At 33.1% G+C, this 23914-nt stretch overlaps 1 long non-coding RNA gene across 1 annotated transcript; it reads right to left on the bottom strand.

Moving 5' to 3' along the window:
* Window positions 1-10391: 10391 nt before the first annotated feature.
* LOC128163774 (uncharacterized) lies at window positions 10392-23353 on the bottom strand. Its single transcript, XR_008240862.1, has 4 exons — window positions 23266-23353; window positions 22556-22627; window positions 12201-12350; window positions 10392-10929 (listed from the first exon to the last, which is right to left on the bottom strand). It is a non-coding gene; the product is annotated as an uncharacterized LOC128163774 (long non-coding RNA).
* Window positions 23354-23914: the final 561 nt, after the last annotated feature.

A 23914-nucleotide genomic window follows, 5' to 3' on the forward strand; every position in this document is an offset into this window, starting at 1 on the left:
AAAGTGGTCCTCGATGTTTCCGAGCTTGATCTGTAAAATCTCATAAAATTGAATAGTGGTCTAAATGTAGAGGCTCTAGTCTAAAATACTAGATATGACCATACATGTACATGTATCACAATATTTTCACAATGGTAGTGGTATACCACTAGTAGATGACCCTAAATATTTCAGGCCCTAAGGAAGAGGACCTCGATGTTTCCGATCTTTTTGTATAAAATCCAATTATAATGAATTTTGTTTTATGAGTATGAGTCTGAATTTAAAAAAATAGAGATGACCGCACAACAAATATTCAAAGTGGTAGTACTAAGCCACTGGTAGATGACCCTAACAAAAGACCTATGGGCCACACCACTCACCAGAACAAGAGTTACCATTTCTTTGTTTAATTCTATAGCACTATTTATTTTCACAGTGTACAACAAGTAGATGATCCTGAAAATACCAGACCCAGGACTTCCCTTAGATTTTCTTGAATAGAAATAACAAGAAAATAAAAAATGTTCTAAAGGTAGTGAATCAAATCTTAAAAACTTGATGAGTACATCATCATATTTTCACAGTGGTAGTGGTATAGAACTAGTAGATAATCCTATAAATTTCGAAACCCATGGAAGGGGTCCTTGATGTTTCCGAGCTTGATCGGTAAAATCCTAAACTGCCCATAAAAAAACCGACTGCTCACAAAATAAGTGAAATCAAAAGCAAATATATTTCAACGGAAGTATGCTGTATGCTGAATAAAAGCTCATATTTTAAATATTTGATGATGTGACTGCTGACTTGATAACCAGCTCTAAAAAGATGTTTTGCAATGTTTTGGACTACATATTCCTCTGACAAACACTGATATCTATCAAACAATTTTGGAGATAATAATATGAAAAAATAATAGTTAGAACCTGAGGGCAGAGAAATTATAGCTCGAACTGTTATAACTTCTGTGTTTGTAAAAATTTTCGTTACTGATTTAGTCTATTTGTGGAAATTCATTATTGCACCAAAGAATATGAATATAATTGAAAGAACATGTTAGCTGACAGCAGGATAAAACTGATGGGACACGTTTTAAACAATGCTTTATGTTATTTTACTGTCGTACAGGCTGCTTTATTTGTTGTGGCTGTCTAGCAATGAAAATGCTGAGCATACAATTTCAGACACAGTAGACCATAGAGGATATATTTTTCTGGTTACTTCTATGAACAACCGTCCTGCCTGGTTGCTATGTGAGACTTTTCAGATTTAAGTCTACTCTGGAATGAAAGTTATTTAAAATATGGGTGTTCACTAAAAGTGTGTCGCTTTTGTAACAATTGTTATTATCTAGCTGAAAACAGATACAGAAATTTTTTCCTTCACAAATTCTATACATTAATAGGGGAAAAAGCACGAGAGCCAGTGTCATATAATATTTTGATACCGAGAAATATTGAATCCAAGTTTTCGAAATATTGAACTCCCATTCTAGAAACTAAACCCCTGGTTCAATACATGCCTCAGTATACTGAACACGCCTCTGGTTCACATTTCCTTTTGGATAGGGGGTTCAAAAGGTTATGACTGTGATATATTGACACCCCTCTTCCACCCATTTTAAATTGCCAGTGGGGAGGTGTTTAAAATACTATGGCTGCGAAATATTGAATCTCCATCCTAATTCAAATTCCTTCAGTAGAGCGGATTCAAAATAGTATGGCCGCGATATATTGAATCCGCCTTTGATTTTCATTGCTGTAAGAGAGGGGTTTCAATATATAATGGTCACGATATATTAAACCACCCTCTAATTTTCATTTCTATTGGAGAGGGGGTTTGAAATATAATGGTTGTGATATATTGTAACCTTCTCCTATTTCCAATTCCCTTTGAAGAGGGGGCTCAAAATATTATGGCCACGATATATCGAACCCCCCCCCCCCCTCCCTTCTGATTTTCATTGATATTGGAGTAGGGGCTCAGAATTACTCTAAACTGTTGAGAGATTCCACTTAGGGGATCAGTACATGAATTCATTAGTACCCTAAGGGATTGATAGAGTCTAAGGAGAGGATCACAATAGTAATACATTAGTCGTCTTAAAGATTCAGAGTCCACTGAGGGGATCACAGCACACACAAGCACCTTAGGGTATTGATACAAAAATTACTGGGAGGATCACAACAGTTATACATATTTATTATATGCTCTTACCAAAGGCTATCTATAGACTCTATTCAAGAAAACGTCAGCTATCAAAAGGGTTCATTGATAGGACATACACATAATACATGCATATTGATACATAATGACAGGACTAGAACAGTTAAACATTAGTACCCTAGGCTGCTGATAGAGTCCACTGAGAGAATCAAAACAGTTACACCTTAGTAATCTAGACAATTGATAAAATCTACTGATGAGATCACAACAGTTTAACATTAGTACCTTATGATCTTGATACAATCTACTGAGAGGATTACAACAGATATACCAGTACATAAGTACCCAAGGCTATATACAGTTTACTGTGAGGATCACATCAGTTATACATAAGTAATCTAAGCTACCGGATATTTAAATATGCAAAGCCCAAAAAGAGGATCACTACAGTCACTACATTAGTACACTTGGGTGACAATACTACTAGGAGAATCACAACAGTTACACACTAGAACTGTCCTAATGGGACTTATACCCCTGCAAGGCTAATTTCAAATCGGGACAAATAATTGAATTGAATAATAAAGGTTTGGAACACATAAAAATAAAAAAAATTCTAAAACTGTAAAAAAAAAAGTTAACAAAGAAAAATTAAAATCAAAATTGTCAGAATTTCACTTTAAATACATATAACAGTAATACATTTACAAATTTATGTGTCTGGTGATATTTTTTTTAATTTAATTGTCTTAACGAAAAATGAACAAAATGACAATAACCCCTCCCTTTGCAGTAAATGGAAATACCGGTAGCCAAGCAATGCTCTTCTGTTGATAAAATTTTGAATATCTTTCTAATAAAAGTCTTGACACTTTCTCCTGTGGTACAATGGAACTTCATATCAGAAATTTCCCTAAACATATGCCTTATCTAAACCATGGCTCAGATAATGGCCCCCTTGGGACAAATGAATTCAGCCACACTTGTCTTTGATGTGCTTATTAGCTCCTAAGAATTTATCAATGACAAACAAAAATGTTGCATTGTCAGTTGATAGAGTACTTATAAAAAATCAATTTAGTTAAGACATAAAGACATAAAATTATTAAATCTTGTCTGATCTTAAAAAAATTGCAGGTGCACATCTTCAGATGGTGATCAACATATGTACAAATTTTCAGACTGTTCCATGCAGTAGTAAAAAATTCTATAGGGGGGACAAAGTTGCGTCTACAGACAGACGGACAGGGTGAAACCAATATACCCCCCTAAACTTTGTTTGCGGGGGTATAATAAGTGTTCCAAGGTCTTTTTAAAATGCTGTCTACTGAAAAGATCACATCACTACATTAGAACCTTAGCTTTTAATAAAGTCCACATGGAGGTTGACAAAAGTTACACAATAGTATCCTTTGCTTTTGCTGCAATAACTGAAGAATCACCACATTTTATACACATTGTAAGTTTCCTTGGCTTTTTAAACTGTTCCCTCAGAGTTTAACAATAATTAACATATTAATATCCTAAGCTATTGAGAGGATAACAAGAACTTTACATTAGTACCCTAAACTATTAATTCACTTAATATCTTACATTATTGGTACAATCCACTTAGAGGATCATAACAGTGACACATAAACAATATGTGAAGCTATTTCTACAATCCACTTAGAGGATAAAAAAAGTTACATGTTAGTTCTCTTGGCTATTAACATTGTCAACAGAGAGGATCACAACATTCACAACATTTACACATTAATATTTACATTAAGAGTATATTTCCCTTCATGTTTGCAAAGAAAATTTGCAATGTTCAATCTCATGTAAGACACACCCTATTAGGTAACGCAAATACATGCTAGGGCCTACATACACGAAGATGGGTGGATAAGGCGTGTAAAATGCCCATACACGGTGGGACAGGCTACTAAAAAATTAAAGGGTCAATAAATCTGATGGGTTATTTTTTAAATCATTAAAAACAGTATATATTTAACGAATCATTGATTTCTAACTTGTAGGTATGTTCAATACTTGGAATATGTTGACTTAAACAGGCGTTTACGTATCAAAACCTGCAAATACTGTCATTTTTTAGAACTTTAAGGCATTTTCTTTTATAGAGTGGGTCTGTGCTCCATATTTTTTTCGCTGGATTCAATAAAATTAAAAAGACCTCCGCGTTACCACTAGGCCACGCATCTAACATTTTCAGCAGATGCATTTTCAATATATATGGCTATATACATGATTGGAATAGAAAAGACACTAATTGAAATATTTGTCTAATTTTCAGTACGAAGACCACAGTAAACCAAAACTAATTCAATCTAAACGTGTACTATAATACCTGTAAAACATACATGTAATTTTAATCAGATGTCTTTGGTTTAGAGTGATTCAAATATTCAAATATCCAATTTTTTATCGTATACTAACTACTTTCCTCTACATCCCCAACAAAACAGGAATATTTTAATGATGTCGTGTAAGATAATTAAGACTCTTAGAGCATAGTGATTGTGTAATTTGTGTTTCTTTGAGCATATTTAAACTAAATATTGTATAATATTGAAAATGTTTGATGTATGCAAAAGGCTATATTTGAGGCCAAATCTTATATTAAGTGTGCTATACCTCTTTAACCAAAAACCAGAACAATCTGAATCTTGTGAACAGTCACATGCAAAAGTATTAATGAAACTTGCTATTTATTAAACATGTTAAAATGTTTCATTATGAGAAACATAATAAATCATAGTACAGTGGTAGCAGCGTTATTGTTGACAAAGGACACGCACGATTCTGATACACGAACGATCACGCACGATACACGAACTATCACGCACGATACACGGACGATCACCAACTTACTGAATTTTCACGATACACGAACAAAAACGATAAAACACGCAACCGCACGATTCTACACCATTAAACACGCAAAATCAAAATTAATTTTTAAATTTAGAATTAAGGAAACGTATTGCTTTAATTTGCATTGCTTTATGTTTGTCTTTTATTGAACAGCGGCATGTACTTTAGTCATGCACTGTTTTATATTAAACGAGTAAACAATTTTACACATTCATACACAAATATATAGGATTCACATACAAATTTATTTTTTTGTCTACATAACAAATATTAACTTCAATCATAAGTTAAAAAAAATTAAGTGTAAAAGAAATGAAGATAATGCATAAACTACTCAAAATTATTTACAAAGTGATACGAGTTGACTTTTTATATAATCCAATTCCCTTGCGTACGATTTATTTATGCGGGATACAGGTAAAATTGTTACCTTGTTCCATAGAATTTCGATTTTTCACATCCAGTATTTTCATAATTTACTGTACATAATTGATTTATTTCTATATATTCTAAATTTTAAAGCGTCTAAATAAATTTTATTTCAAACAAATAATCATACAATGTACCAGATAGGAATGCGTATCGTATTCTAATTTGAAAGAAAAGTGCAACTTGGGAATAATCGTTTAGTTTAAATCGGGGCATGGGTAAGTTTGACCGCTTTCATTCAACGTGTCGCTCTTCCTAATATGATTAAATTTATGTATCAAGACACAATAAATGCTTGATATAAGCTGATTATAAAATTATGCAAAAATAACTCGACCGAACAAAGGATTGAATGAGCTATGGAAATACTTACTTAATGTTTTTAACGACGAAAGAGAGAATGAATGTTCTTCTATAAAAAAAGAGAGTATCAATGTCCTATTAAAAAGGTTTCAATTCACATTGTTTTACAAAAACTACTTGTCGTTGTTTTCAGAATAAATCCTGGCATTCCGTAAAAAAGATTACAAAACGAAAAAACCGCACGATCATGCACGAACACGCACGCTAAAAAACGCAAACCAATTTTCCTGATACACGCACGATCCCGCACGTTACACGAACGATCACCCACGTTACACGAACTATTTAACACGATTGGCTTGTCAACAATAACGTTGTTACCACTGTAATATACTATATAAAGAAAATAATCAGAACTAAAATGTAGAAAATAGGGATAAATTAGGCAAAAAATGATTAAATAAATAATACATTTAAACATTTATTATTCCTTTGCACAAAAAAAATAATGAAATATTACACCAAATTTTTAACAAGAGGCTAAGGGCCACATCACTCACTTGAGCAACAATACTAAGAACTCTGATCAAATCAGCATTACAGTGAGTAAGTGCCTAAATCAAGCAGTATCAAAACCAATATCTCTTGACAACTAAGAACTAAAATAGATCTTGCACAGAAAGTTAAACATAGGTAATCACAGATTACAAAGCTCACCGAGACGAGACATCACCCTTATGAGACTTCACCTTTATGAGACCACCTTTATCATATTAAATGAAAATCATACTTTATGATCTTGGATATTCATGGATTCTGTTTTGACACAATATTGTATATCATCTTTTAAAAAATTGTATGATAATCATATGTTCATATGTTAATCAATACAATAATATAAAATTAAATATTGCATCCTATCATATTTTCAACATATATCATATAATATAATAAAATACTATAATAAACAATGATGAGATATGATATTGTAACGTATGATATGACATAATTGTATTGTGTTATACGTTATTGTATTTGATCACATAATACAATACCATAATATATAAAACAATATAGTATTATACTACAATATCATATTACATAATACATCATAACATTGAAACATATGATATTATATTGTATAATATAGTATGATATTGTATGGTACTGTATCATTTTTGATACATAATATGATATTGTATTATATGATACAATATAATTTAATACAACATTGTATCATATCAAATGATACAATATTATGTGATAATAAAAGTAAAATATTATATAATACAATATTATATTATACATATTGTATCATATGATACAATAATATATTTTACAATATCATACAATACAATTTCATGTGATGTAAAAATATATCATATTATAAACCAATATCATATCATACAATATCGTATGATACGATTTTTTTAATAATATTACAGTATCATATTATACAATTTCATGTGATATAATTCTATATTACAGAAACTTTTATCATATTATACAATATCGTATGATACAATATACAAAATTGTATCAAAGGATACAATATTATATTTTGCAATATCTTATGTAATAGTATCATGTGATAAAATAATAAATTAATAATACAATATAATATTATACAATGTTGTATCATAATATACAAAACTTTACATAACGATATCATGAAACAATATCATAACATAAAGTATCAAAAAAATTGATACAATATCATATCGTATCATATAACTTTTTATAATATTACATATGATATTATATTGTATCATATTAAACAATATTGTTTCATACCATTCAATACTATATCATAGGAATCATGTTATATCATTTCTCAACAAACACATCTATCTATCGAGCAGGTTTAAGTGAGGTAGGAGATTTCTTTAGCATCCTTGATAATGGAGATCAGGCTCTGCATCTGAAGCAACCTCTGCGTTTCATTTATATTATAGTTAAATCAACTATGCAAGCTATCATCTATAAAACAGGTTACCTGTACCTAAAAAACTAAACCTCATCCAGCATCCGAAACCTATGGCTCAGATTCAGCATTCAAGCCTGTCAGGTGCATCAGTATACACAAGACGCATCTCCATGCAAGTTTGGTGAAGTTCAGACCAGTAATAACTAAGATATCATCATCAGAGGGCACTAGCAATTAAAACTTTAACCTGCTCCAGCATCCGCAACCTTTGGCTCAGATTCAACATCCATGCCTGTCAGGTGCATCTGTATCATAAGACACACCATTCATTCAAGTTTGGTGAAGTTAGGACCTGTAATAACTAAGATATATTTTTTAGCATCCTTGATAATGGAGATCAAGCTATGCATCTAAAGCTTCCTCTGTGATTCATTCATATTACAGTTTAATCAACTATGCAAGTTTGAAATAGTACTATTATCTATTAAACATGTGACCTGTTCCAAAAAACTTAACCATATCCAGCATCTGAAACCTATGGCTCAGACTCAGCATTCAAGCCTGTCTGGTGCATCAGTATCATAAGACGCACCATCCATGGAAGTCTGCTGAAGTTAGGACAAGTAATAACTAAGATATAATCATCAGAGGGCACCTGTTTCAAAAACTTTAACCAGCTCTAAAAACCTTAACCTCCTCCAGCATCCCAAACCTATGACTCAGTTTCAGCATTCAAGCCTGTCTGGTGCATCAGTATCATAAGACACACCATCCATGGAAGTCTGGTGAAGTTAGGACAAGAAGTAACTAAGATATAATCATCAGAGGGCACCTGCAACAAAAACTTTAACCAGCTCTAAAAACCTTAACCTCCTTCAGCATCTGTAGCCTATAGTTCAGATTCAGCACCCAAGCCTGTCTGGTGAAGTACTGACCAGCAGTAACTTAGATATTGCCATCAAAGGGCACCTGCAATAAAAACTTTAACCAGCTCTAAAAACCTTAACCTCCTCCAGCATCCGAAACCTATAGCTCAGATTCAGCATCTGAAATTTAGGACTCAGATTCAGCATCCAAGTCTTTCAAGTCCATAAGTAGGTCCAGATGCATCATCCATGCAAGTTTGGTGAAGATAGGACAAGTAATAGCTTAGATACAGGACCTGCAACAAAAACTTTAACCAGGTCCGGACGCCGACGCCGAGGGTATAGCATAAGCTCCCCCTGACTTCGTCTCGGTGAGCTAAAAATGTGCCAATTTTATTGACATATTCTTTATCGTAGATACCCTTTTGTTGCTTTAGTAATTGTGAGAAAATTCGTCTCTATTCCTTTGAAAAAAAATCCTGCGTTTCTGGCTACACTTTTCTTCAGGTAATCATGGCTTGATTAAACTTAAATTTAATATGAACAACCTGTATTTACACACAAGTTTGAGCTTTTCTAGTTGAATGCTTTTCCAGACAATTTAAATAAAATATTTCTATATTTTCCTATGTAAAAATTTAACAAACTTGAATCCCTTTCCCCAAGTGATACTTTGTACCAAGTTTGGTTGAAATCGACCCCGTGGTTCTGGAGAAAATGAAAATGAGAAAAATTTACGACAATGACAGACACAGAGATTCAAAACTCTAACAAATGAAGAATGGTGAGATTCTTTGATTTGAGCTCTAGACAAAAACAACTTCAGGTAATGTGAGCAAGCTCACAAATGATACCCTCCGCTAAGAAAATTCATAACTCAAAGTTTTTTTCTATTATAGAAAATAATGGATTCTCTCTATTTCACCGTCCATATTCTATATATAACAACTGCTTTATTTTTAAAAATTGTTAATGCTAATAATATGAGTACACAAATTAATTTTTTTTCTTTAAATTCACTTTTATGTCAACTTAATTGTTAATGCATGAAGACATCTGCATCCTCTTGAAAATAAATATGACTGCAATCAAACGTTAATCCACATGTCAAGCAGCCATTAAATCTTTTGAAATTTTGGAATACCGAGCCATATTTTTTCTCCAAAAAAAAAAAGCATTTTCAGAGAAGTGGGCAGGAGTGAGAAACTAAAATTTAATTTTATGAGGCAAAACATATGCAAGCTTTGTGTCAAATTTTAGCTTCTTATCATTTCCATTATTACAAAACAAAACACAGACAGCTGGAATTATGCATTTTTAAAAACATGATCTTTAACTTGCCTAAATGCCTTAGGTCAATGTCATTACACAATAAGCAATATTTGTGTGAAGTAATAACTTCTAATGTTTCTCCATAAAAAAAACCACAAATGTTGTACTTTTCCTATCTCTGACCTTGCCCTAATGACCTTGCGTCAAGGTCACCCTAAGGTTATAAGTAATTTTTGTGTCAAGTAAGAACTTCAAATTTTTCTCCATAAGAAAGATACATACAGGACACAAATTTTGGACTTTTCCTGCCAGTGACTTTGACCTTGCCAAAATGACCCTGAGTGAAGGTCATGATACACTCTTTGGTCTTCAGCAATCTTTGTGTGAAGTAAGAACTTCCAATTTTTCTCCCCCCCCCCCCCCCCCCCAGAAAAAAATATGGACCAGACACAAATTTTTCACAGACAAATGGACGGATGGACAAGGTGATTCCTATATAACCCATCAAACTTCATTTCCAGGGTGTATAAAAAAAAACTAAAACAGCATGGGAAATGATGATTGTTCAAGATAAATGTGTTTGCTGCAATTTGACATTTGTATAAAAAGCTTTAAGAGTCAAGATTTTTTGCACAAATTACACAACAAAACACTAGACTCCGAAAGTTACACAATGTCAATTTCTAAAACACAAATCACCCTTTTAAGATTGGAACATGCAAACAAGAAGTTCCATTAGTTCCCTAGGCTAATTATACATTTTACTAAAAGGATCACAACAGTTTAACTTTGGTATCCTATGCTATTGGTACAATCCACTAAGAAAATCACAGCAGTTGCATCACATAATACCCTGATCAAATGATAGTCCTCTGATGAGAGGGTCAAAACAGGTAGCCATAGTATCATATGCTAATTATACAGTCAACAGAGAATATCACATAAATACCCTCAGCTATTTATACACTATCAGTCCATCTATAGCATCATAACAGTTACATAGTTTTTGGTACTACACTACACATGTAAACCGCAAACGTCAACTTTCACCAGTCTTCCTTGGCCTGAGATGATCAAAGGTTTAAATTCACACACTACTGATACAGTCGCCTGAGAATATCATAACAGTTACAACATATAAGTACCTAGAGCTGGAGACACAGTTCCTTTAGATGATAACAAAAAGTTAACATTAGTTCCCTAGGCTAATGATACAGTCTACTGAGAGGAACAGAAGATTTTCTTCTGATAAAACCCGTTTAAGGTGGCTCTATACACCACTTACGCAAAAAAGTAAATCTGGAAGCATGCAGTTCCGGCACTAGCTGATTTAAACTGAGGCAAATTGTATGGGGACCGCTCTTTTAAAAAAAAATGTTAAATGAATAGTCTTTGATTTAATTTGTTAATTGGAAAAATCATTACTTACAAGTAATGAGACGCCTTCACGTTTTGTCGCATTATTTATCGTAAAAAACAATAAAATCAAGTATAATTTTTAAAATAGTTTCTTTCCAATTTTCGGTATATTACAGCGTAGCTCAGTGGGTTAGTGGGTTCACTACAAATCTGAAATCATCTACAAATCAAATCTGGTCATGAGCTCGAATCCCGTTCAGGACAAGAACATTTTTAAACGTATTTTTTGGTTGAATTCTCTAAAAGAAAATTCTAAACCGGTGAAAGTATTTTAATTATACTAATATACTTTTAATTCACATTAATATTAACAGATGTTCCTAACCATTATAAGGGGATGAGAGGAGGGCTTTGAATTTCTCTCTGGTTGGGATACATGAATCCTATTAGTTAATTTTCCCCTTTATTTATTTGACTTTAGGAAATTTTCTTTAACTCAGAAATGAAAAGTCCCCAAGATGTTTGGGCCTTGGGACTTAGGAACGATTACTCTTACCTGAGGAACTTTCATACCAAATAAAATTTAAAATATTTTTTGGGTTTATTCTCAATGATTTTTATTCAAATTTTTTATGTCACAGTTATTAAAATACATTCTCTTATCAAGCAGCTTTTTCAGATGATTTGTCAACAGAGTAAGAAAATTTTAGGGAAATACTAAAAAAATTGCAATAATAAAATTGTTGAATGTTAAGAAGTTTTATATTAATTTTTAGGTGTCCGAAGGAAATATCCATCATATGACAAAAACATTTCTCTCAATTTGTTAATAGCTAACTTTTTAAAAATTATTTTACAAAAACACGAAAAAACATTTGAAAATTCTTTTAAAATACCTATAGCATCCCTATCATCATTTTAATATTTGATAAGTATATGTTTTGTGATCTTCTATTGAAAATTGGAATAAACTGTGGGTGTATAGAGCCACTTTAAAAGATAATAATCTATATAATACTTACCTGCAATTGTTGGTAGTGGTACCACTGGGTAGTGAAAAGTGTCTAGAGACATGGATCGACCTATAGACCTACTGTCGCTGCTGGCTAGTCTTCTTGACTTGAAGGGGAAGGGGGCAGGGTTTCAGATTGCCGTTGGCCGTCTGCCATTTGCTGATAAAAATTGAAAATGGCAGAAAAAATATAAAAAAGCAGCCAAAAAGGCCTATAATTTAGATACTGATTAGAAATAATGGCTGATCAAATTCATCTTCTAATAGCCAGCTATGCTAGGACTATGTACAATGTAATATTTTTGTTACATTCCGCATCTACAGATTCGCCAGTCGATGAAAGTTGCGCATTTATTATTAATCTTTTGAGCGCTTATTTAAATCAAATACTAATATGATATACCAAACGATAACTTAGAATAATGTCCTCAAAGAAAAAGATAGTGATCAAAGCTGGCAGTAGCCAGCAGATGCTTTTAAATTTTTTCATTTCAAAATTAAAAAGCGTGTCTATTACCAAGTGTGACAGTGAAGAGGATGCTGGAATAAGAGGCCCATGAGTCACATTGCTCACCTGAGCAACATTAGACATTTTTAAATTTTTTCATTTCAAAATTAAAAAGCGTGTCTATTACCAAGTGTGACAGTGAAGAGGATGCTGGAATAAGAGGCCCATGGGTCACATTGCTCACCTGAGCAACATTAGACATTATAAAATCAGCTTCATTGAGTTATATACAAAATAAATATGGACAATGTAGTCTAACAGATCCTGTATTAAAAATAAATCAATTTTTTCCCCTGGATATTCTGTTTATCATTGATCCCTTTTTGTCAAAGTATTGTCATTCCACATATTGAGCTTTACGATTCTCAAGAAGATCTAAATCAAATGGGATATAAACGTACATCAAACTTGTGAAGCCCAAAAATTGTCCAGGGGCCAAATTCTTAACAATTTTAAAGAATCAACAATATGTTGAAGTGATTGCACATCATTAAAACCATAAATTATAACATTTGAGTTTTGGTGAATTTAAAATGTTTACTTTTGTATAATTTGACCCCCCATGTGACTCCACCCTACTACTGAAAAATATAATTTGACAAATTTGAATCTACACTATCTAAGGTTGCTCTCACTAATGTTGCACCTTTTCAAAGAAAATGGTTTTTTTTTTAAAAAAGATTTTTCTCAATATATTCCTTTGTAAAGATTTAACCCCTCCCCGTTGTGCCCATACCCTTCCCCCGGGGATAATAATTTGATCAAACTTGAATCTACCCTACCTGATGATACATGTACCTCACACAATATACAGCTTTTCTGGCGAGTTGTGTTCTAAGTAGAAGATATAAAATAAAGTTTCTCTTTATATTCCTATGTAAACATTTGACCCCCATTGTGGCCCCACCTTATCCCCATGGACCATGATTTGAACAAACTTAGATCTGCAATTTTTTAGGATGCTTCCACACAAGTTTCAGCTTTTCTGACCTAATGGTTTTTGAGTAGAAGATTTTAAAAGATTGTGGCCCCACCTTACCCCTGGGGACCATGATTTGAAAAAACTTGAATCTGCACTATCCAAGGATGCTTCCACATGTTTCATCTTTTCTTGTCAAATGGTGTATGAGATGAAGATTTATGAAGATTACCTCTATATACTCAGATATAAAACTTTGTTCCTCCCCCCACCCCCAATTGCGGCCCCACCTTACCCATGGTGATCATCATTTTATCAAACTTAAATCTACACTATCTGAGGATGCTTCCACACAAGTTTCAGCTTTTCAGAAGAAGATTTTTTAAGATAAACTCTATATACACCAATCTGAAAATTCGAACCCCCCCCCCCCCCCCATTATTAAGGCCTGACCTCACCCCCGAGGACCATGATTTTGAAAAATTTTAATCTACACTATCTAAGGATGTTTCCACACAAGTTTCAACTTTTCTGGCCAATTGGTTTTTGAGAAGAAGATTTTTTTAAAAATCACCAAATTTTCGATAAATCCTCATTATTTCCCCTTAAAATATGGCTTGGCCCTTTAATGTAACAAACTCCCTATAACCCAATGATGCTTTGTGCCAAATTTGGTTGAAATTGGCCTAGTGGTTCAGGAGAAGAAGTCAAAAATGTAAAAAAATTACGGATAGACAGACCAGAGATCAGAGGTGAGCTAAAAATACATCAAGAGTCTGAGACAATCACACGTATGACACACAAATTTCAAATGGCATATGGCTCAGTCTATATCGTTGGCTATGCTATAATGAGAACACCAATACTATGACATGTACCAAGACAAGTTCCTTAAAAGATCACATTTAATCATAAGACCATCAAACAGCTATGATTGTTCCTAGTCTACCAGAAAACTTGAAAAAATCACAAGACAAACAAGGCGATCATAATTTGATTTTTAGTTTTACGGATTTTTTTCCAAGAAAAGTCAAGTCGGAGGACGAAAAAAAAAAAAAAAAAAAAAAAAAAGGCATGTCAGCTGCTGGCCCGGGTACTTTGAGGCAACTCTTGCTGCCATATATCACTACCACCTCCGATTGTGAGGACTCCAACTGTGTGCATTGCATGCAGACACTAGGTCTGAGGGTCTCTTGTTTTGCATTAGATGAATTGGTTTGTAAGTGTAATTTCAATGCAGGGACCAACCTAGAGCAAAATTTTTGGGAGACTTCAATTCTCTCTAACAGGTAAATAGAGAGAAGTTTGAGTAATCAGGGAGACTTCCATTACTTGACAATGGCATAACACTAATGATGATATACACAGATTCAACCTTTAATAATTTAAATTAGATTAGAAGCAAGTCGATAAAAAAAAACCTTTTAATAATTATGAATTTTTTTTATTAATTTAATCTATTTGAGGCATTCATACTTTAAATAGATGAAATGTGTTGCAATTGTGTTAGCTAAATGACAAATAACAATTTTCTGTGTATTTTGGGGGTATTAGTACAACCTTTTGACCCAATTACAACCGTTATGTAGAGGGTCTTTTTTTTTTAAAGATAACTGTAAACAACCCTAGGGTTTTATGATTATTTAAGCATTAATTGGGCAGAGTTATTAATTAATTACAAGTTACCACCTAATGGTAGCATCAACACTAAAAGAAATAAACATCGGTTGCACAGTATGTGGTTGCATCATCCGTATATTAGGCCTACCCCTAAAGATAAGACAGTCTCAGTAATTATCCTAATCACAACAGGGGTTAACTGAGGCTGTGAAAATGTCTTTAGAATATGTAAAGTATCATTTTATTGCCTTTTGGGTTAATTTAGACGATTGTGAACTCATAATACAGGACGACTTCCAACTTCTCTTTTGGAGGAAATTCCGGCGAAGTTAACTATTTCGCCCAATTCGCCCCCTTTCAATACAACGAAACCAATCCAACGATGTTCTGCAACACTTTGACCTTCCTCCATCATTCTGCAAGCGTTTTTACATCCAGATTTAAATATCTCAGTGATTTATTATTATAAAACACGGGTTTGACTCGAGCAGCTTGAACTGAGCATGAAAATTTTCGATTTTTTTTTTTTTTTAAATGCAAATTTTTAGAGTCGGCGGATCCGTAAAACTAAAAATCAAATTATGATCGCCCAACTATCTGGAAAACACAGTGCAGTTACAATTGCATTAAAAACAATGTATTGGATGGTGAAAGAAGGTTCAGCTTTGACAAAATTCAGATCTCCTTTAAACTTTTTTAAAGTAATGGAGTTAAAGACCTAGAAATGCTGAAAGTGTCAATTTCACCAGCTGTAAATTATGTAGGATAGCTCTTTGTACCAGCAGCAGAGAACATCCCTGCAATGACGGAATATCAGGAATTGCTCACAAGTCTCTTCTACTACTTCAACTATTCACCATACCCAGTAGATTCACAGGATGTACTAGATTCACCTCAGTTGAAAGTAAATGAAATACACTTGGTTCGATAGCTTCATTTTTAACTGCTTTGGAGACAGTGCACAAGTAATAAAAAGAAGGTAGCAGATAGATGACATCCTAGTACTGCTGGTTTATAAACATCAAAAGTAATTCATTTATTAGGATCAATTTACTGTATGTAAAGGCATTTATGGAATATAAATTGATAATTGATTTTCATTTCATTTTGAATTGTTTTAAAGGGTGTTGTGATTTGTTTATTTATAGATGTTTAATTACCTTGTTGAACTTTGCACAGACAACCCTATTTAACCCAAAAGTTAAGATTGAAAAAAAAAAGGTACTGTGGTTTCATCAATATTTGTTGAATACCAATTTTCAGGGGATTTCGTTATTATGTTCTTCCATGAATGAGTGTTACTTGAAGTGCAATTTCTAATAACATTTTGTATTAATAGGGTCATTGGCCACGAATTTGCATATCCTTGAAACTGTGATTTTTACTTTATCCACAAAAATTGATACCCTTGAATATTAACTCTTAAACTGCGTACAATTTATCTTTGTTAAGTAAGCCGTGATTGGTCAGAAATGAATTTGTCACCTAATCAGAAAAACTAATGAGAGGGACAGAGAGAAATGTTAACTCAACCTATTTATAGCATTATTTCCCATATATAGCATTGGAAATCCCCTAAATCCAAGCTTAGAAGTGTGATAGATATTTTGAGAAAACAACACATAGTAAAGATGTTGGACAAAGACAGCAAGAATAATTCAGAGTTTTCTTGGGGATTGGAGAATACTAACGATACTTTTGATGTTCCCCAAATTGAAAGTGATACATCTGTTTCTCCTGTATCTACACAAGATCTTTCACTCGTAAATTTGAGCTCAAAATCAGACGAAGATCTAGCATGGCAGCCTTACTTGAGACAAGTGAAAAGCTGTCAGCAAACCAGTTTTGCTTTTATGTGAACTGTATCCATAATCCATGTCAACCCTAAATTGATAAACATTACCTAGCATATCCAGAGAAATGGAGAACCCAAAATCAATATTTTGGCCAAAAATGACAAAGTTCAAAAGCTGGTATTTTTTTCATAAATTATCAGAAATCAAAATCCTAGCAATATGCACACCTTTAATGATTGTACAATTGATCTGCAAAAGAACAACTTCTTATCTCGAAAACTGTAGGAGGAGTTATCCATACAATGAGGATACCCTTTAACCGGCTGCCCTCCCACCAGCCTGCCATTTTCACAATGCATTTCAATAACTGGAGTTTTCTGTTGGAAAACCTGGTTTAAAACCAAACAAATCGTTATTTACGGAGGCAGTAGGTGCAACTTTTGAGCTCGGACCGTGGAAAATCAAACCTAATTTCTTTGTTAAATTCTTTACTGAAATCAAAGGCCGGAACGGCCACAAAGGCGTCGAGCTGACATTTTCTTTTATATAGAATATATATGATATCAATAATTTGAATTTCTCCAGTTCTCTACTAATAGTCGTATATCAAATAGTACTAGAATAAAAAAGTAAATGAATTATGTTTTGTGCTGCTTTAAAAACAAAAATCAGTATAATATTTCCTTATAAAATAGGTAGTGATGCGTTTATAATACAATAACTCATCATGGATACAAATATCAAAGAAAGGACTAAGTGCGGTTTTATGCAATTTTTGCCCCCCAAAATCAAAGTTTTAGAAAGAGCTTTTAAATAAGGTGAAAGGTAGTTAAAATCTTATTGGAAATAGAGGTGTAAAAGGTTATCGCCACAGTGACGTCATAATGTAGAAATGACGTCATGAATATTGCATTATTTTGATAAATTGATGTTTTGTAGCAAAATATGGGTGTTTTCCGATGGTTATTCGACTGGGAAACATCGAGTGCAGGCTTGCTCAAGTACCATTTTTTAGTATAATATGTATAACTATCTGAAGAAAAACATATGTTAAAATCGCACTTGAGCAGACCTGCGCTCTATACTTCCGAATGCAAAATATAGAGCAAAAATGAGAATATCTTCATTTGTTTGCAAATTTGCGGGAATAAGGTCATTTAGGGGACGTCATAGATAAACAGGGAGTGAGCAATGATGACTAAAATCATTATTAAAGTTACAGGCATCCTCTTTACAATGATTTCTGAAGATTTTATTTTTATACGATACTATTTAAAAATTGGTTGAAATCGGGGGCAGATATTTGACCATAGTCCTTTCAAAAGTTCAAAAAAATATTTTCTTTCTGCTTTAAACAGTCTTTAAACAATTTTCACAGGTTCATAATTTGAATAATTAACAGTGTGTCCCTAATTATAATGATAAAACATACTTTTATTTATATCAATTCCCGTTTGAAACAAGATTACCTATGGTATGATTGTTTACAAACAAATCCACAACATGTGCTATCTAAAATGCTCGACCAAACCAACTGCATTATCGTGTTTTCTTATTGCAACAAAATCACTGGATAAGTTTATCGCTTACATTTATTTTGGAGACCGTTCCAGATAAAAAGTAAATTTACATATCAAATTTTATTTCTATCGGGCACGGTCTCCAATTAAAATGTAAGCGATAAACTTAATGACTTTTTAGTAAATGTTACCTTATTGTATTCACCCGCCATTTTTTAGTTTCAGCAAATACTTATGCAATGAGTTGTTAATAACCAGGGAGGCAAAGATGGGTTTTTGTACACAATTTAGTGGAATAAATGGAATAAAAATCTTGTAATACGTTTAATACTTAAAGGAACTTATTTCTTGTGCGCATATTAAAGGCGGTGCAGAGCATTAATTTTTGGATGATTGCCAATCCAGACGATCGCTAGAAGGCTGCAGAGCAATAGATCGATGCCTTAAAAATTGTTTGAAATTTTGGTGAGAGAAACCAATGCATATGCCGCAAGAGTCATAGAAACCTATCCCAACCATCAGTGGAAAGATGTAAAACTTGAGGAAATGAAGGCATTCTTGGGAATTTATATGTACATTTCCGTGATCAAAATTCCAAATTATTCCATAGCATGGATATATGTGGCCATTTTGAAATCCATCCATCTCTGAAATTATGACTAGATCCAGATTTGAACACATCAGTAAGCACTTTCGCTGCAATGATGTGTCTCAAAATCCCCTACGAAGAGCTCAAGGCCATGATATTCAGGCAATACCTACCTGCCAAACCCACAAAATTCGGTATCAAAACAGCTATTGCCATGAGTTCCAAATATATACTGGAAAAGTAGAGGGTGGAATACCAGAGAAAGGCCTATAGGAGCAAGAGTGGTGAAAGACTTTACCCGAAGGAAAACAACAAGTCAAAGAGAGAGGTCATCAATACCAACTGTCTAAACAAGCCTGATATATGTTTAAAAAAAATTCTGTATTGAACTGAGAAACAAATTTAGAGTACTAGAAAACCTCGAGCAAGAAGAAGATAGCTCATTAGAAAATCAATGGAAGAATATCAAACAGGCCTGCCAACAAACTGCTGAAAAAACTTGTAAATACAGAAAGAGAGCCAGGAAATGGTTAACCAAAATCACCAAGAACACTATCGAAGAACAAAGCTGAGAGAGAGAGTAATTTGAGCTTTTCTGGCCTAATAGTTTTTGAGAAGAAGATTTTTAAAGATTTTCTCTATATATTCCTATGTAAAACTTGATCCCCCATTGTGGCCCCACCCTACCCCTGGAGACCATGATTTGAACAAACCTACACTACCTGAGGATGCTTCCATTTCAATTTGAGCTTTTCAGGCCTGATAGTTTTTGAGAAGAAGATTTTTAAAGATTTTCTCTATATATTCCTATGTAAAACTTGATCTCCCTCTTGTGGCCCCTCCCTACCTCCGGGGACCATGACTTGAACAAACTTGAATCTACACTACTCAAGGATGCCTCCACACAAGTTTAAGCTTTTCAGGCCGAATAGTTTTTGAGAAGAAGATTTTTGAAAAATACCAACAAATTTTCAATAATTCTCAATTATCTCCCCTTTAAAGAGGGCGTGGCCCTTCATTTGAACAAACTTAAATCCCCTTCACCTAGTGGTGCTTTGTGACAAATTTGGTAGAAATCTGCCCATTTTATTTTTTGGCCTAATTCCCCCCAAAAAATGAATACATAATTAATGGTTTAAGACTAATTTTAAAAATTTCATTTGCAATGGAACTGCAGCACTTTAAAATATTTATAATGTGAATGATTGTTGGGCCTATTTAAAGACTTACGATGTCTGCAGTCTCCACACCCAGAAATATAAAAAAAACTTTGCCTCTGCTTTCTTCTTGTACATCTTTATATTAATTTTTAACACATCACTGCCCTATGAAACTATTTATTGCATTGATAATTTAGCTAAAATAACCAAGGATAACTTTCATCCATACTGTCAATCTGCACTTAGAAATCTTTGATAAGTGGTGTTTTCTATTGAATTTCTATTGAATTGTTACAAGCTTTTTTTGAACTCTGATTTGTAAAGACTCTATTGTTTAAACCAATTACGGTTGGTAATTTGGATTTGGAATTAAAAGTGTTAGGGTCGGCGCATAAAAAATAGGGTCGTCGGGAAACCAGAAACACACATATTTTTTTTCTTTGGCCTAATTCAGTGTGACAATTCCATTAAGTAATAATTTTCCTAGCAAATGAGTCCAAATTAAATATTGTAGGCCTAAAATAAGGTGCCAAAAAAGGCAGAAAGAAAAGAAATTGCCTCTATTTATAAATATATGGAACTACAATTGACTAAGTTCAGTTTGATTGGCTATTTCCTTGTGCAAGACTTTTAGATCTAAGCCTGAGTGAGCCACTTTATTTGACTGACCTCAATACTGATCCTCCAACAAAAGAAAAAAATAACAGTAACCATCAAATCCTTGACATCAGGAAAAGCAGCAGGCATAGATAGGATTAAGGTAAGGTTTGCGGCTTGCATTTTTTAGAGGTTGTACCAAAGTTACATACCATTTGGTTCACTATACTAAAGTCTTTTTTCTCATGATATTCAAATGAATTTTGCCCGTCCTGGTTTATAACTACAAAAGGTCAAAGTTCATGATTTCCAATTTTCATTTTGATGAAATGTAAACAATTTCGTGAAAATATGTACATTTTATATGCGACTATTATGTGGGTTATTTATGCTTAAAATGTTCAAAAATAATATCACTATTAATATCATGATTCACTTTTATTAATTTCTGATGAACTATCTAAAAATAGAATAAAATGCAACAAAAGTCTTAATTTTGGACTACTATTATGTAAACGAAAACATCTTATTTGAAACCTTTCCAAGTCCACCGATTTCAGGAAAAACGTATCTTAGAATATGTGTAATCTGATGTTTCTAAAACACTATTCAAAACCATATGATGTGGAAATTGATAAAATGCTTGTGTCCTCTTATTTTTTCATTGAAACTAAAAAAACCCGCGAAATAAAAAAAACTGAAATCAATTATGACGTCATATAATTTTTGACGTCATAACTGAAATAAAGGGTAGTTGGTGTTACGTCACAATGAAAATGTGTGAGTTGTCTCCCTGTAACCGCAAACCTTACCTTAAGGCAAAACTCTTAAAGGTTGACTTGACATAAGCAACCAATAGTCTTGTAATATAATTTTTTTTTATGCATTTTTACAGAAACAAAAGAATTTATGATATAATTTATATTTACTTAAAACAAGGGTTGTATTTTAATTGAGTCTGCTTTTTTCCGTGTGATTTGATCTGCAGGCTGAAATTTACTTGGCAATCGACTAAGGTGTGAGGTAATGAAAACAATGTTAACAAATTGTACGCGAATTTGTATCTGCGTATTTATTTATTTAACTTGTATGTAATATAAATTGTGTTTTAATGCATCATTTTTTTTATAGAGAGAAATTAATTTACGTTAGCTTTTATATTTACTTAAAACAGAGTTGTATTTCAATTGAACCAACTATTTTCCATGTGATTTGATCTCTGGTTGAAATGTTCACAGCGATCGGCTAGGGTGTTCAGTAATGAAAACAATATTAACAAAACAGAGAATCTATAGATCATTTAAGTACATAATTTTTGTTAAAAAAATTTAGCTGGTCATTTTTATACATTCTATAAATGATGCAGCGATGATTTTACAACCCAACATCTGTCAAGTATATCTTGATTTGTACGTGTTCTTCCTCAAATTCTGCCATTATCAGGTTAAACGTGAAGATCATTAATGTCTCACACAAGGAATTAATTTCACTATATGTTACTATATAGCTTTAATTCAGTAAATTAATTAACTATACTCTCAGCATATAATTCATGAACGAGAAATTTTAGTTAAATGCTTCAGGAAAAATTTTAGATCAGAAAAATAACGCCTTATGCGGTTTCTAAGAGAGATAATTGATAGTAAACATACCTACCCCTAAGTACACGTGGGTTCCACATGTTGACAAACAGGCTCAGCACCATCCAGGAAGTTGCATCATGCGCATCTAAAAAAAAAATTCCATTGAAATTGGTGTGACAATTCCAATAATTCTCCTCGCCACTGAGTCCAAAATCAATACTATAGGCCCTAAATAAGGTGCCAAAAAAGGAAGAAAGAAAAGAAATTGTCTTCATATATATGGAACTACAATTGACTAAGTTCAGTTTATTTGGCTATTTTCTTGCGTAAGACCTTTAAGACAACTTAAAGTTAATGAAATTTAATGAAATTTGCAGAAAATGTCTAGTAGGTATCTATCTCCTATATGCTAGTGTATGAAAATCTACTTTTGACCCTAAGGGCTTAAAAAGTAGGAGATAACTCTTCTTAACAGATTGCTGAATTCTGAAGTAAATTTCTGTTAAAATTCATCTACAGTTCATCTTTTCAAAACTCAATAAAATTTAATTTGTGAGATATTGAGAAAAGAGCTTGGAATGAAATGAAACCTGAAATGTTAGAGTTTATGTGTATGTGCTTTAAAAGAAATAAATCTCTAATTAATAGACATTAATTAGCTAAAAAAAAGGAAAATGACTTAAATATTGGAATTAATTAGCAAAAAGTTGTTAATTTTAATTCTAAGACAAATTAAGACAGAGACTAAAAAAAATGGTGCCAGAAGAGTCTTAAATAATGTACCTTGGAGCTTTGATAACGGTGGTCACTGATTAATGGCTAGTGATAAAGATAAGAGGTTCTTAAGCAATGGGGGGTGATGAGGCTTTTCAATCATGCAGTCATTAAAGATGGGGTTCCTCTTAGACGACATTGCGGCTCTAAAATGATGAAATTTTACAATACTTAAAAATCACAACATCATTTTATAAGAAAAAGTCTACAAGTGTACAGTTCAATATAAATCATACCAAAGAAAGGACCAAAGTGGCTGCATCAACATCAGTACAAAAAAGAAAACATTCCTCACAACAAGGGCCAGAAAAGTACAGGGACAACCAGCACAGTACAGTGTCTATGTCCTATAAGAAGGCTGAGTAAAGAAGAGTTTCAGGACGTCGTACAGCAGCAGAAGGATGGAGTATTCACAATAAGCGATGCTGAGCGTAGAGGCAGTCAAATGAAGATTTTGCGACCCGGGCCAAGTGAAGGGCAGCTGGTAGACTCCTACACGGATGCAGAGTCACCGAACCCCAATTCCAGACTTTTCAAAGTGCTCCATCAAGAAAAAACTGCTAAACTATGGAACCATGCATTTAAAGAGCACTCACAGAAATTCCCAGACTGTGACAGTTCACTGGACTGGAACCAGCATGGGGAGGAAAAGAGAGGC

This window comes from Crassostrea angulata, chromosome 9 (genome assembly GCF_025612915.1).
Source record: "Crassostrea angulata isolate pt1a10 chromosome 9, ASM2561291v2, whole genome shotgun sequence".
NCBI lineage: Eukaryota > Metazoa > Mollusca > Bivalvia > Ostreida > Ostreidae > Magallana > Magallana angulata.